Genomic DNA, 15,220 nt, shown 5'->3' with positions numbered 1-15,220 from the left:
TCCAAAGCTTAACCACCCTTTCTATGAAGAAATTATTCTTCCTCTGTAGTAGCAGTGAAGCTCATGCTGAGGTCAAACGGGGAGAGCATTTATCGGCACGTGACAGTGCCACTGGGCCATCGTGAGGGACAAGCTCCCTCGCTGACATCTGTTCCAGTCGTTTAGCAAGATGTCCTGACCAGTTGTGAGATTTGACAAGGCCCTCCAGGCTGATTGTTGCCAGGCTTGGGGAATAAAAAAGTAGGGCTGTAAGCACCTAATCAAGACCTTGCTACTTGGCCAGTGGTGGGATCTAGATCTTGTTAGGCATTCAGTGTGTTGGAGGGACATCACAAATAGCGAGGTTGGTCCTGTGCAGGACAGAGGGACAGCGAGGAAACTGTGAGGCAAAGTTTTCAGAGCATCTGCCGGCCTTTGGTGCAGCTTTAGCCTGTCATGGTGTGACCCCCAGCCTCACTCCATAGGCTACCATAGCTACAAATATCTAAAAAATGAAATAGAAAAGGTCTTTGTAATAATAGAACCTATGAACAACCAAAATTATTGTTCCAAAATCATTCTGTCAAGGCTTATGCCTTCAGCACCACTAAATTATTTTTAGAACATGGCATTTAGTGTATTTGTAGCTTTTGTAGTATTTGCTATGTGGCTTGTGGGGTTTTCTTTTCACTTTCTTGCTGTATCCATTAACTGCTCCCAAGTTCTCCCTGTCAGCTTGTTAAAGTTCTGTTGCTCTTGCCTAAATCTGAGACCTCAGGGTGCTGATACTCTTCAGTGAATACCATGCTCTCTGACATTATTGTGTCAGTTTCTAGGAGGAATAAACACAAATTCTCTAGTAACTACCTGTGAGTCCATTAGCCAGAGCATCCCCCATATTGGTATGATGAAACATGTGGGTATTGTATCATAAAAATCATATAAAATAAAAAGCTTTATGTTAATTGAAATAGGAAAAAATAAAGCTCATAATGTTATGAGTAAAAAAGTAATTGGAATTAGAAATTGCAAAGAGAAATATCAGCTTGTTTAACAAAAAAAGAACAGCATTCAGACACAATTAGTTTGCAGTGCTTTCTTACATGAGTAATGTAGTAATGTAGTGTCTTTGTTTGATATTTTTTGATTCCTAGGTGTCTGTACTGTATTTTTACCAAGGGTGATAAGACAGAATCAGAGACAGACCCAGAGCTGTTGTGAACCAGGGCCTTGGAATTAACTTGTCTACCTGGAAACAATTTTTTTTCTCAGTAATATCAACTGATGCAATAAAAACTCATTTTTCTCTCCATAAGCACTGTAAGCAGGCATGTTGTACAGCTAGCACAGCTTGGTGGAAATCACCTAAGGATGGAATCCAGTAAGTAACCTCAATTTCAGCAAATTCACCTGATTTCCAGGAATGACCAGATCTAATGGTAAAAGTAATAACCTTCCTAGCTGGCAATGAAATTATTTCATTAAAGCATGGGCTTCCCAGCACACATAATCTATATGATAACTGCAGAATTAATAATTTCCCAGATAGTATTTAAAATTTACCAGAAGTAATCTTCAAATTCTCTCCTGCATTAATAAATTGCTTTCATCAGGAGGACTTATCCAAATAAATCAGTGCAGGTTTTAACACTTGACTGACAGGCAGGAGACAGAAAAGAAAGGTATATCTTATTTCTGTCTTTAAACTATGGTGTGCCATGGAGACTGTAATTTACAGTCTTGTGGGAAACAGTGTGATTGTGTCAAAATTCCTTTCGATGGTGGTGTCCTAGCAACCTTTCCCCCCCAAATCCTCACAAATCCATACAAGGGTTTTCCTTGCTCCCTTCAGAGTTGGTAGAGATTATTTATATTCTACAGTACTTCATTCACTCAGGCAAGTTCAACATTGTAAAACCTCTTCTACTTCTTCATTCCTCTTGCTCCTCCCTGTTTGTAAGTAGATTGGGAACGTAAAAAATTATTTGAATTATGTAAGCAGTGTTGCCTTATAATTTTTTTTCGGTCCTGTTTAAAATGATTTGAAAATCTGTGGGGGTGTAATTGAGGGAAGGCTTTACCATGAACTTGCAGAGCAAATTTATGGGTTTTTTAGTTCAGAAAACACTAATTTTCTAGACAGTGCTGCATAAGAGGCTTATTTAAAGGAAGGTTAATGTTAAAATACATGTTGTTTTATTATGCAAGAGAATGATGGAAAGAAACAGTCAGTTTGGAGGGTGACAAAGATCGTTCTGGGAAGGAATACCCTCTATCTAAAGCTCAACCACTGTGCTTTAAAGGAGACAATGTTCCTTGAGGCAAATAAGTAGAGGAAGGAGCAGGAGTCTATAGCTGAGTTATTACCAGGGCATTTGCCTAAGAAAGGGATGGTTGCTCCCATAGTTGTTTCTGGATTTCAGCCACTGGGCAAAATACCTGCACAATGTCTCTCAGGATCATGTTTTAAAAGTCTGCTCAGTGCTTTGAATAAAAAGGATACAGGTACCCATCTTGAAGTGGGTGTGCTAAAGTGTGGATCCAAAGCAGACACTGGCACCTACCTGCAGACCTGGGGGAGTAAGTCCCAGCAAATGACACAATTTTGGTCAGATTCCTGTTGCCCACTTGTCTCGTAGGGTATCTCCATCTCAGTGAGGCATACTGGCAACAGAGCAGAGGCTGAGAAGCACAGGATTTTGAACCATGAGAGAGAAATCTCTCTGGGAGGCTTGGAAACACTGTGTGTTTCCAAATGGAATTTGCACTGCCTCCTGCTAGTGGAAAATGGGGTAGGTTCTGTTCTTAATAAGGAAGCTGGATATTCCACTAAGGAGGAGATATGAATTCTCATAGACATGCTGACTGCATCTATATTAGAAAACGAAATGTGCCCAGGACCATTCCCTGGCACTGAGACCAGCTGGCAGCAGCAGCCTGTGTTCATGCTCTTGGAGGCACCCTCTAAAACAAGGTGTTTGGCACACAGCCTAATGGGCTCTGTTCCTGGCCTCTACTGGTTCCCACATTGTGCCTAGGAAGTATTTCAGGAGAGAGTTCTTGGGTACAGACTTATCAGAGTGACCAGGAGCCTTTAACAGTGTAGTTGTTTGTGATTAATTGCTTGGGAACATTCCCTCAAACTGTTTTGGTGGCAAGTGCAGATATAGCCCTGCTTTGATGCTACACAGCATCTTGCCCTCAGGCAATTTCTTGGGGTATCTTAAAAGCTTTACATGTTCCCCGTGTTGGTACATTCTTACCTTAAACATTAACCAGTCTCTATTCACTGAGCACAGTTATTTCTGCTGAAATCTGTCCCCAAATAACTCTGTTTCCACCTGTACTCATCATTATTCAAGTCACCACACAAACCCCTGAATTTTTGAACTGTGCATAGGGGACCACAAGCGACTCTGAGAGTGAGAGTGAGATACTGTTGTTTTGTTTTTTGACTGATTTTCCCGTTTGCACAGCCCTAGTGTGGGATGTACCTTGTATTTCAGTCACTGCATCTTATACTTCTGCTTGGAATCACAGCTGAGTCTCTGGTGGGCAAGCACATTTCCTGGTCTTGCTTATTCATCAGGGTGCACCAGAAGATAACTGGAAATTAAAACAAACAAACAAACAGTAAGTAAGGAAGGGATAGAGACACACTGCATGCAAAGTTCATGGTCAGCCTCACCTCAGTGATCACCTGCAGATATTTGCATGACCTCACTGACATGGACAAGACCCTTCTATGATGGTCCATAATGTTGACACTGTGGAATAAGTTTACTTTCCTTTGCATTTATGCTAAGAGGATAATTTGGTCCTAAACTAATGGCAACCTGAAAGGGAAGTAACGAAAGGAAAAGACAAATCTGTACATCTGAGCATCCTTAGCTTCCACATGGCTTTGACTTCTGCAAATGCTTTGAAATAGCCTCAGAAAAATGGGTATGCAGGGAGTGGTATGAAAGCATCACTAAGCTTCCCTTACGAAGTATTGGGATCTTGAACGTAACACTGGAAGCACAGACATTACAAGAATGTATAACTGTATTGTAGCACTGTAGAAACCATGGACCACCCAGCATGGGCAGGGAGTGGACCACCACTAGCATTCTTCTGTGACTTCAAAGTGAATCTGTGTCCCAGCACTTCCTTTGCTGTGGTCCCCAGGGACTGGATCATGAGTTAAATTCACTCAGATTGAGAAGAAAAGTGCATGTCTAGAAGTAAACTTCCACTTAAAATCTTTTCTGACACTGTAATCCATGGATCTTGACAACTCTTAACTACTACAATTTAGGATGTTAGTGCTGTCAACCATACCAACAAGTGAGTGAGAATAAGTACCTCTGAAGGGGCCACTAAGGACAGGTGAACCTATCAATGGGTTTTGCTTTTTGAGTTGGTGTTTTTTGTTTTTTTTTTTCTCAGAAGCATCCCACATGATCTTCCATTGAACATAGTCCTGGTGACTCAGTTTTCTGCATTCTCTCAGTCCTCTGACACAGGTTGTCATTCTTCAGTAGGAGTGACAGAACAAGACCTCTGAATCCTGAAGGGCTCTTTCATGATGGCAAATGTTCTGGACAAGAGAATTTCTGAGGAATTCCTGGTGTGGAGGTGGTTTCCTTCGGCAGATAAGTGGGCAGATGGTTTAGTGTGGGTGTCATATAGAAAAGACCACCATGATGTGGAGTCTGGAACACAGAGGTCCACCCTCTGGAAGGCCTAATGAAACTTTTCATGTCAGAGTATCAATCATGGAGGTATTTTTCAACAATAAGTAAGGTTAAAAACTCTGTTTATCATATTTATGAATTAATATTTAGAGACAGGGCACAGAGTTAAAATGTATATGTAGAAAACGTGGATTTGCAATACAGCAAACATGTTTAGTACTTCATGGAAGAAGGAAAATTCAGTCACCCTCAAAGCCTCAATGCCCCAAATTTCCCTGATAGAAGGCAATTGTAATTTCTTCAGCGTTCATGGGCAGTGAAATATGTATTTAAGATATTACAGAGGCACATCCTGCTCTCTGTTCAGTCTGTAGTTATGGATTAGTCCTACTGAAGTCAACTTCTGTTCCATTCTAGGAATCCTACTCAAAGATGCTCAAGGTCTGCAGTCACATCCTTTGTTTTCCTTGACTCCTGACAGACCAAATTAAATTGAGGTCTCTCTTAACAGTGATGGAATGCTGATGGCATGTGCTGTCAGGACAGTGTGGAAACAATATTGCTTATTGCCTGAACTCAGCTTGCAAAATGGCAGCAGGGTATGTCTTGTCTGCCCAAGTCTCTCAGGCAAAGCAGGTGATGATGGGGAGGTGTCTGAAGGGTCTGAATTTGGAAGAGAAAATAATACTAGATTGATGACTGGAACAAAATGCTCAAGCCAAAATGCTTTCTCCCTGGGGAAGCTCTCCCATAGTCAGATGCAGTGTTGTTTAGCTGTCTGGATTTAATTCCAGGACTGCACTTGGCTCTTAAGGTCCTGCCTGTGACTTTTTTTTTGTGTGTGTGTGTGTGTGCTGTTGGGTAACAAACTCAAACATACAGGCCTGAACGAGAATCTCACATACCATCCACTTCTCATCCCTGTGAAACCCTTGTCTAATTTTCTAATGGAATTGTCATGAGTGTAAAATCACTCTGTAAAATTTCCTCCTCCTGTTTGCATAAAGCTGATTTGCAGTGAATCAAACCTGCAGTTTTCCATTTCCTGGTGGTGGAACTTGGAGGATGAGTTGCAGCTAATTAATGATGCTATGAGTGTCAGTAAATTTTATAGGTTTTACAGTGTGCTCGTGTTAACTGCCTCATCAGAGCTAATGTCTCGTTAGCAGCTCAGTGAGTGAGCAGGGGTTAAACCAGTGCAGGATGTGCTCTGAGGGTGCATTATCAGCTTGCTGAGAACAGATCTGCTATGTCTATATCCAGGGCTGCAGCCAGCTCCCGCTGAGTTGCTGGCTCTGTTGAGTTTGGATCTCAGTAGGAGCCTGGAGCCAGGAGCTGGTGCTTTCCACTAAGGCAAAACAGATCTCAGTGAGTGGCAGGGCCCTGCAGCTCCAGCAGAGCTTGGTGCTGAGCCTGCTCTCCTGACCAGCAGTTTCCTGCCTCAGTGAGAAGGAGAATCTGCTGAGTTGTTCCATGGTCAGTGGTGGCTCTCCCTGTGCTTTGGTGGATGCACCACAAGCAGCCATCCCTCTGCTCTCCCCTGCTGGATGGCAGGGTGCTTTTCTGCTTTTCTGCAGTGTGGTCTTACATGCCATCCTTCTGCCCTCACTCTCCTCTATTGCAGGGCCAGCAGGCTCTCCATCATCATAATCATCGTCGTCATCATCATCATCATCATTATCATCATCATCATCTCCCTTCTGCTTACCTTACACTCAGGTATTTGCAAGGCCAAGGGGATGTGGCTGTGCTCTCTGCTTCATACACCAGCCCATGTGCTATGGAGCACACATTCTGGACCTGGCAGTGCTCCCAGGGTTGTCTTATGTCATGGATGGCTCCCCACGCGGGGACACTGAGGCTCAGTGGTGGCTTAGGTGGGACAGCTCTCTCAACCAAATTTGGCAAAAGGACACCAGCTTTAAAGAAAATAATGTCTTTTTACAGCTTTTGGAAAGATAGCTAACTGCTTTGGGGAAAGGAAGACCAGATCTAAAAGTACTTCTCTTAGACGAAAGATGCAGCATTAGCTCTTCCAAACTGTTGCTCTATCAAAAATGGACAGATAGGGTGAATGAAATGCACTGTCAACCCCAGTATGACCACAGACACCCGTGAAGTGCTATAAATACTGATTAGATGGGATTTTTTCCTTCCTTCCTTCCTTCCTTCCTTCCTTCCTTCCTTCCTTCCTTCCTTCCTTCCTTCCTTCCTTCCTTCCTTCCTTCCTTCCTTCCTTCCTTCCTTCCTTCCTTCCTTCCTTCCTTCCTTCCTTCCTTCCTTCCTTCCTTCCTTCCTTCCTTCCTTCCTTCCTTCCTTCCTTCCTTCCTTCCTTCCTTCCTTCCTTCCTTCCTTCCTTCCTTCCTTCCTTCCTTCCTTCCTTCCTTCCTTCCTTCCTTCCTTCCTTCCTTCCTTCCTTCCTTCCTTCCTTCCTTCCTTCCTTCCTTCCTTCCTTCCTTCCTTCCTTCCTTCCTTCCGCCACTTCCTTCCTTCCTTCCTTCCTTCCTTCCTTCCGCCACTTCCTTCCTTCCTTCCTTCCGCCACTTCCTTCCTTCCTTCCTTCCTTCCTTCCTTCCTTCCTTCCTTCCTTCCTTCCTTCCGCCACTTCCTTCCTTCCGCCACTTCCTTCCTTCCGCCACTTCCTTCCTTCCGCCACTTCCTTCCTTCCTTCCTTCCGCCCCTTCCGCCCCTTCCTTCCTTCCTTCCGCTCCTTCCTTCCTTCCTTCCTTCCTTCCTTCCTTCCTTCCTTCCTTCCTTCCTTCCTTCCTTCCTTCCTTCCTTCCTTCCTTCCTTCCTTCCTTCCTTCCTTCCTTCCTTCCGCCCCTTCCTTCCTTCCTTCCGCCCCTTCCTTCCTTCCTTCCTTCCGCCCCTTCCTTCCTTCCTTCCGCCCCTTCCTTCCTTCCGCCCCTTCCTTCCTTCCTTCCTTCCTTCTTTCCTTCCTTCCTTCCTTCCTTCCTTCCTTCCTTCCTTCCTTCCTTCCTTCCTTCCTTCCTTCCTTCCTTCCTTCCTTCCTTCCTTCCTTCCTTCCTTCCTTCCTTCCTTCCTTCCTTCCTTCCGCCCCTTCCTTCCGCCCCTTCCTTCCGCCCCTTCCTTCCGCCCCTTCCTTCCTTCCTTCCGCCCCTTCCTTCCTTCCTTCCGCCCCTTCCTTCCTTCCGCCCCTTCCTTCCTTCCGCCCCTTCCTTCCTTCCTTCCGCCCCTTCCTTCCGCCCCTTCCTTCCGCCCCTTCCTTCCTTCCGCCCCTTCCTTCCTTCCTTCCTTCCTTCCTTCCTTCCTTCCTTCCTTCCTTCCTTCCTTCCTTCCTTCCTTCCTTCCTTCCTTCCTTCCTTCCTTCCTTCCTTCCTTCCTTCCTTCCTTCCTTCCTTCCTTCTGCCACTTCCTTCCTTCCGCCACTTCCTTCCTTCCTTCCTTCCTTCCTTCCTTCCTTCCTTCCTTCCTTCCTTCCTTCCTTCCTTCCTTCCGCCCCTTCCTTCCGCCCCTTCCTTCCTTCCTTCCTTCCTTCCTTCCTTCCTTCCTTCCTTCCTTCCTTCCTTCCTTCCGCCCCTTCCTTCCTTCCTTCCTTCCTTCCTTCCTTCCTTCCTTCCTTCCTTCCTTCCTTCCTTCCTTCCTTCCTTCCTTCCTTCCTTCCTTCCTTCCTTCCTTCCTTCCTTCCTTCCTTCTTACCTTCCTTCCTTCCGCACCTTCCTTCCTTCCGCCACTTCCTTCCTTCCTTCCTTTCTTCCTTCCGCCACTTCCTTCCTTCCGCCACTTCCTTCCGCCACTTCCTTCCGCCACTTCTTTCCTTCCGCCACTTCCTTCCTTCCTTCCGTCACTTCCTTCCGCCACTTCCTTCCGCCACTTCATTACTTCCTTCCGCCACTTCCTTCCGCCACTTCCTTCCGCCACTTCCTTCCGCCACTTCCTTCCTTCCTTCCTTCCTTCCTTCCTTCCTTCCTTCCTTCCTTCCTTCCTTCCTTCCGCCACTTCCTTCCGCCACTTCCTTCCGCCACTTCCTTCCGCCACTTCCTTCCTTCCGCCCCTTCCGCCCCTTCCGCCCCTTCCGCCCCTTCCTTCCATCCTTCCTTCCTTCCGCACTTCTGCACTTCCTTCCTTCCTTCCTTCCTTCCTTCCTTCCTTCCTTCCTTCCTTCCTTCCTTCCTTCCTTCCTTCCTTCCTTCCTTCCTTCCTTCCTTCCGCCACTTCCTTCCTTCCGCCACTTCCTTCCTTCCGCCACTTCCTTCCTTCCTTCCGCCACTTCCTTCCTTCCGCCACTTCCTTCCTTCCGCCACTTCCTTCCTTCCTTCCTTCCTTCCTTCCTTCCTTCCTTCCTTCCTTCCTTCCTTCCTTCCTTCCTTCCTTCCTTCCTTCCTTCCTTCCTTCCTTCCTTCCTTCCTTCCTTCCTTCTTACCTTCCTTCCTTCCGCCACTTCCTTCCTTCCGCCACTTCCTTCCGCCACTTCCTTCCGCCACTTCTTCTTCCTTCCGCCACTTCCTTCCGCCACTTCTTTCCTTCCGCCACTTCCTTCCTTCCTTCCGTCACTTCCTTCCGCCACTTCCTTCCGCCACTTCATTACTTCCTTCCGCCACTTCCTTCCGCCACTTCCTTCCTTCCTTCCTTCCTTCCTTCCTTCCTTCCTTCCTTCCTTCCTTCCTTCCTTCCTTCCTTCCTTCCTTCCTTCCGCCACTTCCTTCCTTCCTTCCTTCCTTCCTTCCGCCCCTTCCGCCCCTTCCGCCCCTTCCGCCCCTTCCTTCCATCCTTCCTTCCTTCCGCACTTCTGCACTTCCTTCCTTCCTTCCTTCCTTCCTTCCTTCCTTCCTTCCTTCCTTCCTTCCTTCCTTCCTTCCTTCCTTCCTTCCTTCCTTCCTTCCTTCCTTCCTTCCTTCCTTCCTTCCTTCCTTCCTTCCTTCCTTCCTTCCTTCCGCCACTTCCTTCCTTCCGCCACTTCCTTCCTTCCTTCCGCCACTTCCTTCCTTCCTTCCGCCACTTCCTTCCTTCCTTCCTTCCTTCCTTCCTTCCTTCCTTCCTTCCGCCACACTTCCTTCCTTCCTTCCTTCCTTCCTTCCTTCCTTCCTTCCTTCCTTCCTTCCTTCCTTCCTTCCTTCCTTCCTTCCTTCCTTCCTTCCTTCCTTCCTTCCTTCCTTCCTTCCTTCCGCCACTTCCTTCCGCCACTTCCTTCCTTCCTTCCTTCCGCCACTTCCTTCCGCCACTTCCTTCCTTCCTTCCTTCCGCCACTTCCTTCCTTCCTTCCTTCCGCCACTTCCTTCCGCCACTTCCTTCCGCCACTTCCTTCCTTCCGCCACGTCCTTCCTTCCTTCCTTCCTTCCTTCCTTCCTTCCTTCCTTCCTTCCTTCCTTCCTTCCTTCCTTCCTTCCTTCCTTCCTTCCTTCCTTCCTTCCGCCACTTCCTTCCGCCACTTCCTTCCGCCACTTCCTTCCGCCACTTCCTTCCGCCACTTCCTTCCTTCCGCCACTTCCTTCCTTCCGCCACTTCCTTCCTTCCTTCCTTCCGCCACTTCCTTCCTTCCTTCCTTCCTTCCGCCACTTCCTTCCTTCCGCCACTTCCTTCCTTCCGCCACTTCCTTCCTTCCTTCCGCCACTTCCTTCCTTCCTTCCGCCACTTCCTTCCGCCACTTCCGCCACTTCCTTCCGCACCTTCCGCACCTTCCGCACCTTCCGCACCTTCCGCACCTTCCTTCCGCACCTTCCGCACCTTCCTTCCTTCCGCCACTTCCTTCCTTCCTTCCTTCCTTCCGCCACTTCCTTCCTTCCTTCCTTCCTTCCGTCACTTCCTTCCGCCACTTCCTTTTTTCCTTCCGCCCCTTCCTTCCGCCCCTTCCTTCCTCACCTTTCTCACCTTCCTTTCTCACCTTTCTCGCCTTCCTTCCTTCCTTCCTTCCTTCCTTCCTTCCTTCCTTCCTTCCTTCCTTCCTTCCTTCCTTCCTTCCTTCCTTCCGCACCTTCCTTCCGCACCTTCCTTCCGCACCTTCCTTCCTTCCGCACCTTCCTTCCTTCCGCACCTTCCTTCCTTCCTTCCTTCTTTCCTTCCGCCACTTCCGCCACTTCCGCCACTTCCGTCACTTCCTTCCGCCACTTCCTTCCGCCACTTCATTACTTCCTTCCGCCACTTCCTTCCGCCAATTCCTTCCGCCACTTCCTTCCTTCCTTCCTTCCTTCCTTCCTTCCTTCCTTCCTTCCTTCCTTCCTTCCGCCACTTCCGCCACTTCCGCCACTTCCGTCACTTCCTTCCGCCACTTCCTTCCTTCCTTCCTTCCTTCCTTCCTTCCTTCCTTCCTTCCTTCCTTCCTTCCTTCCTTCCTTCCTTCCTTCCTTCCTTCCTTCCTTCCTTCCTTCCTTCCTTCCGCCCCTTCCGCCCCTTCCGCCCCTTCCTTCCTTCCGCCCCTTCCTTCCTTCCGCCCCTTCCTTCCTTCCTTCCGCCCCTTCCTTCCTTCCTTCCTTCCTTCCTTCCTTCCTTCCTTCCTTCCTTCCTTCCTTCCTTCCTTCCTTCCTTCCTTCCTTCCTTCCGCCACTTCCTTCCGCCACTTCCTTCCGCCACTTCCTTCCTTCCGCCACTTCCTTCCTTCCGCCACTTCCTTCCTTCCGCCACTTCCTTCCTTCCGCCACTTCCTTCCGCCACTTCCTTCCTTCCTTCCTTCCGCCACTTCCTTCCTTCCTTCCTTCCGCCACTTCCTTCCGCCACGTCCTTCCTTCCTTCCTTCCTTCCTTCCTTCCTTCCTTCCTTCCTTCCTTCCTTCCTTCCTTCCTTCCTTCCTTCCTTCCTTCCTTCCTTCCTTCCTTCCTTCCTTCCTTCCGCCACTTCCTTCCGCCACTTCCTTCCTTCCGCCACTTCCTTCCGCCACTTCCTTCCTTCCGCCACTTCCTTCCTTCCGCCACTTCCTTCCGCCACTTCCTTCCGCCACTTCCTTCCTTCCGCCACTTCCTTCCTTCCGCCACTTCCTTCCTTCCGCCACTTCCTTCCTTCCTTCCGCCACTTCCTTCCGCCACTTCCGCCACTTCCTTCCGCCACTTCCGCCACTTCCTTCCTTCCTTCCGCCACTTCCTTCCTTCCTTCCTTCCTTCCTTCCTTCCTTCCTTCCTTCCTTCCTTCCGCACCTTCCGCACCTTCCGCACCTTCCGCACCTTCCTTCCGCACCTTCCGCACCTTCCTTCCTTCCGCCACTTCCTTCCTTCCGCCACTTCCTTCCTTCCTTCCTTCCGTCACTTCCTTCCACCACTTCCTTCTTTCCTTCCGCCCCTTCCTTCCGCCCCTTCCTTCCTCACCTTTCTCACCTTCCTTTCTCACCTTTCTCGCCTTCCTTCCTTCCTTCCTTCCTTCCTTCCTTCCTTCCTTCCGCCACTTCCGCCACTTCCGCCACTTCCGCCACTTCCGCCACTTCCGTCACTTCCTTCCGCCACTTCCTTCCGCCACTTCATTACTTCCTTCCGCCACTTCCTTCCGCCAATTCCTTCCGCCACTTCCTTCCTTCCTTCCTTCCTTCCTTCCGCCACTTCCGCCACTTCCGCCACTTCCGCCACTTCCGCCACTTCCGTCACTTCCTTCCGCCACTTCCTTCCGCCACTTCATTACTTCCTGCCACTTCCTTCCTTCCTTCCTTCCTTCCTTCCTTCCTTCCTTCCTTCCTTCCTTCCTTCCGCACCTTCCTTCCTTCCGCACCTTCCTTCCGCACCTTCCTTCCTTCCGCACCTTCCTTCCGCACCTTCCTTCCGCACCTTCCTTCTGCACCTTCCGCACCTTTCGCACCTTCCTTCCTTCCGCACCTTCCTTCCGCACCTTCCTTCCGCACCTTCCTTCCTTCTTTCCTTCCTTCCTTCTTTCCTTCCTTCCTTCCTTCCGCCACTTCCGTCACTTCCTTCCGCCACTTCCTTCCGCCACTTCATTACTTCCTTCCGCCACTTCCTTCCTTCCTTCCTTCCTTCCTTCCTTCCTTCCTTCCTTCCTTCCTTCCTTCCTTCCTTCCTTCCTTCCTTCCTTCCTTCCTTCCGCCCCTTCCTTCCTTCCTTCCGCCCCTTCCTTCCTTCCGCCCCTTCCTTCCTTCCGCCCCTTCCTTCCGCCCCTTCCTTCCTTCCGCCCCTTCCTTCCTTCCTTCCTTCCTTCCGCCCCTTCCTTCCTTCCGCCCCTTCCTTCCTTCCTTCCTTCCTTCCTTCCTTCCTTCCTTCCTTCCTTCCTTCCTTCCTTCCTTCCTTCCTTCCTTCCTTCCTTCCGCACCTTCCTTCCGCACCTTCCTTCCGCACCTTCCTTCCGCACCTTCCGCACCTTCCTTCCTTCCGCACCTTCCTTCCGCACCTTCCTTCCTTCCTTCCTTCCGCTCCTTCCTTCCTTCCTTCCTTCCTTCCTTCCTTCCTTCCTTCCTTCCTTCCTTCCTTCCTTCCTTCCTTCCTTCCTTCCTTCCTTCCTTCCTTCCTTCCTTCCTTCCTTCCTTTCTTCCTTCCTTCCGCCACTTCCTTCCGCCACTTCCTTCCGCCACTTCCTTCCGCCACTTCTTTCCTTCCGCCACTTCTTTCCTTCCGCCACTTCCTTCCTTCCGCCACTTCCTTCCTTCCTTCCGCCACTTCCTTCCTTCCTTCCTTCCTTCCTTCCTTCCTTCCTTCCTTCCTTCCTTCCTTCCTTCCTTCCTTCCTTCCTTCCTTCCTTCCTTCCTTCCTTCCTTCCGCACCGTCCTTCCTTCCGCACCGTCCTTCCTTCCGCACCTACCTTCCGCACCTTCCTTCCTTCCTTCCTTCCGCCACTTCCTTCCTTCCTTCCTTCCTTCCTTCCTTCCTTCCTTCCTTCCTTCCTTCCTTCCTTCCTTCCGCCCCTTCCTTCCTTCCGCCCCTTCCGCCCCTTCCGCCCCTTCCGCCCCTTCCTTCCTTCCTTCCTTCCTTCCTTCCTTCCTTCCTTCCTTCCTTCCTTCCTTCCTTCCTTCCTTCCTTCCTTCCTTCCTTCCGCCCCTTCCTTCCTTCCTTCCTTCCTTCCTTCCTTCCTTCCTTCCTTCCTTCCTTCCTTCCTTCCTTCCTTCCTTCCTTCCTTCCTTCCTTCCTTCCTTCCTTCCTTCCTTCCTTCCTTCCTTCTGCCACTTCCTTCCTTCCGCCACTTCCTTCCACCACTTCCTTCCTTCCTTCCTTCCTTCCTTCCTTCCTTCCTTCCTTCCTTCCGCACCTTCCGCACCTTCCGCACCTTCCGCACCTTCCGCACCTTCCGCACCTTCCGCACCTTCCTTCCTTCCGCACCTTCCTTCCGCACCTTCCTTCCTTCTTTCCTTCCGCCACTTCCTTCCGCACCTTCCTTCCTTCCTTCCTTCCTTCCTTCCTTCCTTCCTTCCTTCCTTCCTTCCTTCCTTCCTTCCTTCCTTCCTTCCGCCCCTTCCTTCCGCCCCTTCCTTCCGCCCCTTCCTTCCGCCCCTTCCGCCCCTTCCTTCCTTCCGCCCCTTCCTTCCTTCCGCCCCTTCCGCCCCTTCCTTCCGCCCCTTCCTTCCGCCCCTTCCTTCCTTCCTTCCTTCCGCACCTTCCTTCCGCACCTTCCTTCCGCACCTTCCTTCCACACCTTCCTTCCGCACCTTCCGCACCTTCCTTCCGCACCTTCCTTCCGCACCTTCCTTCTGCCCCTTCCTTCCTTCCTTCCTTCCTTCCTTCCTTCCTTCCTTCCTTCCTTCCTTCCTTCCTTCCTTCCTTCCGCCCCTTCCGCCCCTTCCGCCCCTTCCGCCCCTTCCGCCCCTTCCGCCCCTTCCTTCCTTCCGCCCCTTCCTTCCTTCCTTCCTTCCTTCCTTCCTTCCTTCCTTCCTTCCTTCCTTCCTTCCACACCTTCCTTCCTTCCACACCTTCCTTCCTTCCTTCCTTCCACACCTTCCTTCCTTTCGCACCTTCCTACCTTCCGCACCTTCCTTCCACCCCTTCCTTCCTTCCCTCCTTCCTTCCTTCCTTCCCTCCCTCCCTCCCTCCCTCCTTCCTTCCTTCCTTCCTTCCTTCCTTCCTTCCTTCCTTCCTTCCTTCCTTCCTTCCTTCCTTCCTTCCTTCCTTCCTTCCTTCCTTCCTTCCTTCCTCCCCTTCCTTCCGCCCCTTCCGCCACTTCCTTCCTTCCGCCACTTCCTTCCTTCCGCCACTTCCTTCCTTCCTTCCGCCACTTCCTTCCTTCCGCCACTTCCTTCCTTCCTTCCTTCCGCCACTTCCTTCCTTCCGCCACTTCCTTCCTTCCTTCCGCCACTTCCTTCCTTCCGCCACTTCCTTCCGCCACTTCCGCCACTTCCTTCCTTCCGCCACTTCCTTCCGCCACTTCCTTCCTTCCTTCCGCCACTTCCTTCCTTCCACCACTTCCTTCCTTCCGCCACTTCCTTCCTTCCTTGCTTCCTTCCTTCCTTCCTCCCTCCCGCTCTCCTTCCTTCCTTTCTTCCTTCCCCTCTTCCTCCCTTCCCTCCTTCCCTCCTTCCCTCCTTCCCCCCTTCACTCTTCCTTCCTTCCTTCCGCCACTTCCGCTAAGGTGCATTGTAATTGGGAAGAGAGAGAAGGGCAGTTATTGAGAACTCTCCTGATTTCAGTGAGTTTGAGCTCCAGTTTGTCATGGTCCAAGTCATGCCATCCTGTTCTTTGACAAGTTTG

General features: G+C 50.1%; 1 long non-coding RNA gene across 1 annotated transcript in view; it reads left to right on the top strand.

Annotated features, from left to right (window-relative positions):
- Positions 1-15,220, top strand: part of LOC139669338 (uncharacterized) — a 33,569-nt gene that overhangs the window by 5,050 nt on the left and 13,299 nt on the right. The gene's annotated exons all lie outside the window — the stretch shown is intronic.

The sequence above is a fragment of the Pithys albifrons genome, chromosome 3 (assembly GCF_047495875.1).
Source record: "Pithys albifrons albifrons isolate INPA30051 chromosome 3, PitAlb_v1, whole genome shotgun sequence".
Taxonomy (NCBI): domain Eukaryota; kingdom Metazoa; phylum Chordata; class Aves; order Passeriformes; family Thamnophilidae; genus Pithys; species Pithys albifrons.
Note: the sequence above shows the minus strand (reverse complement) of the source record. Positions and strands in the feature narration are given on the sequence as shown.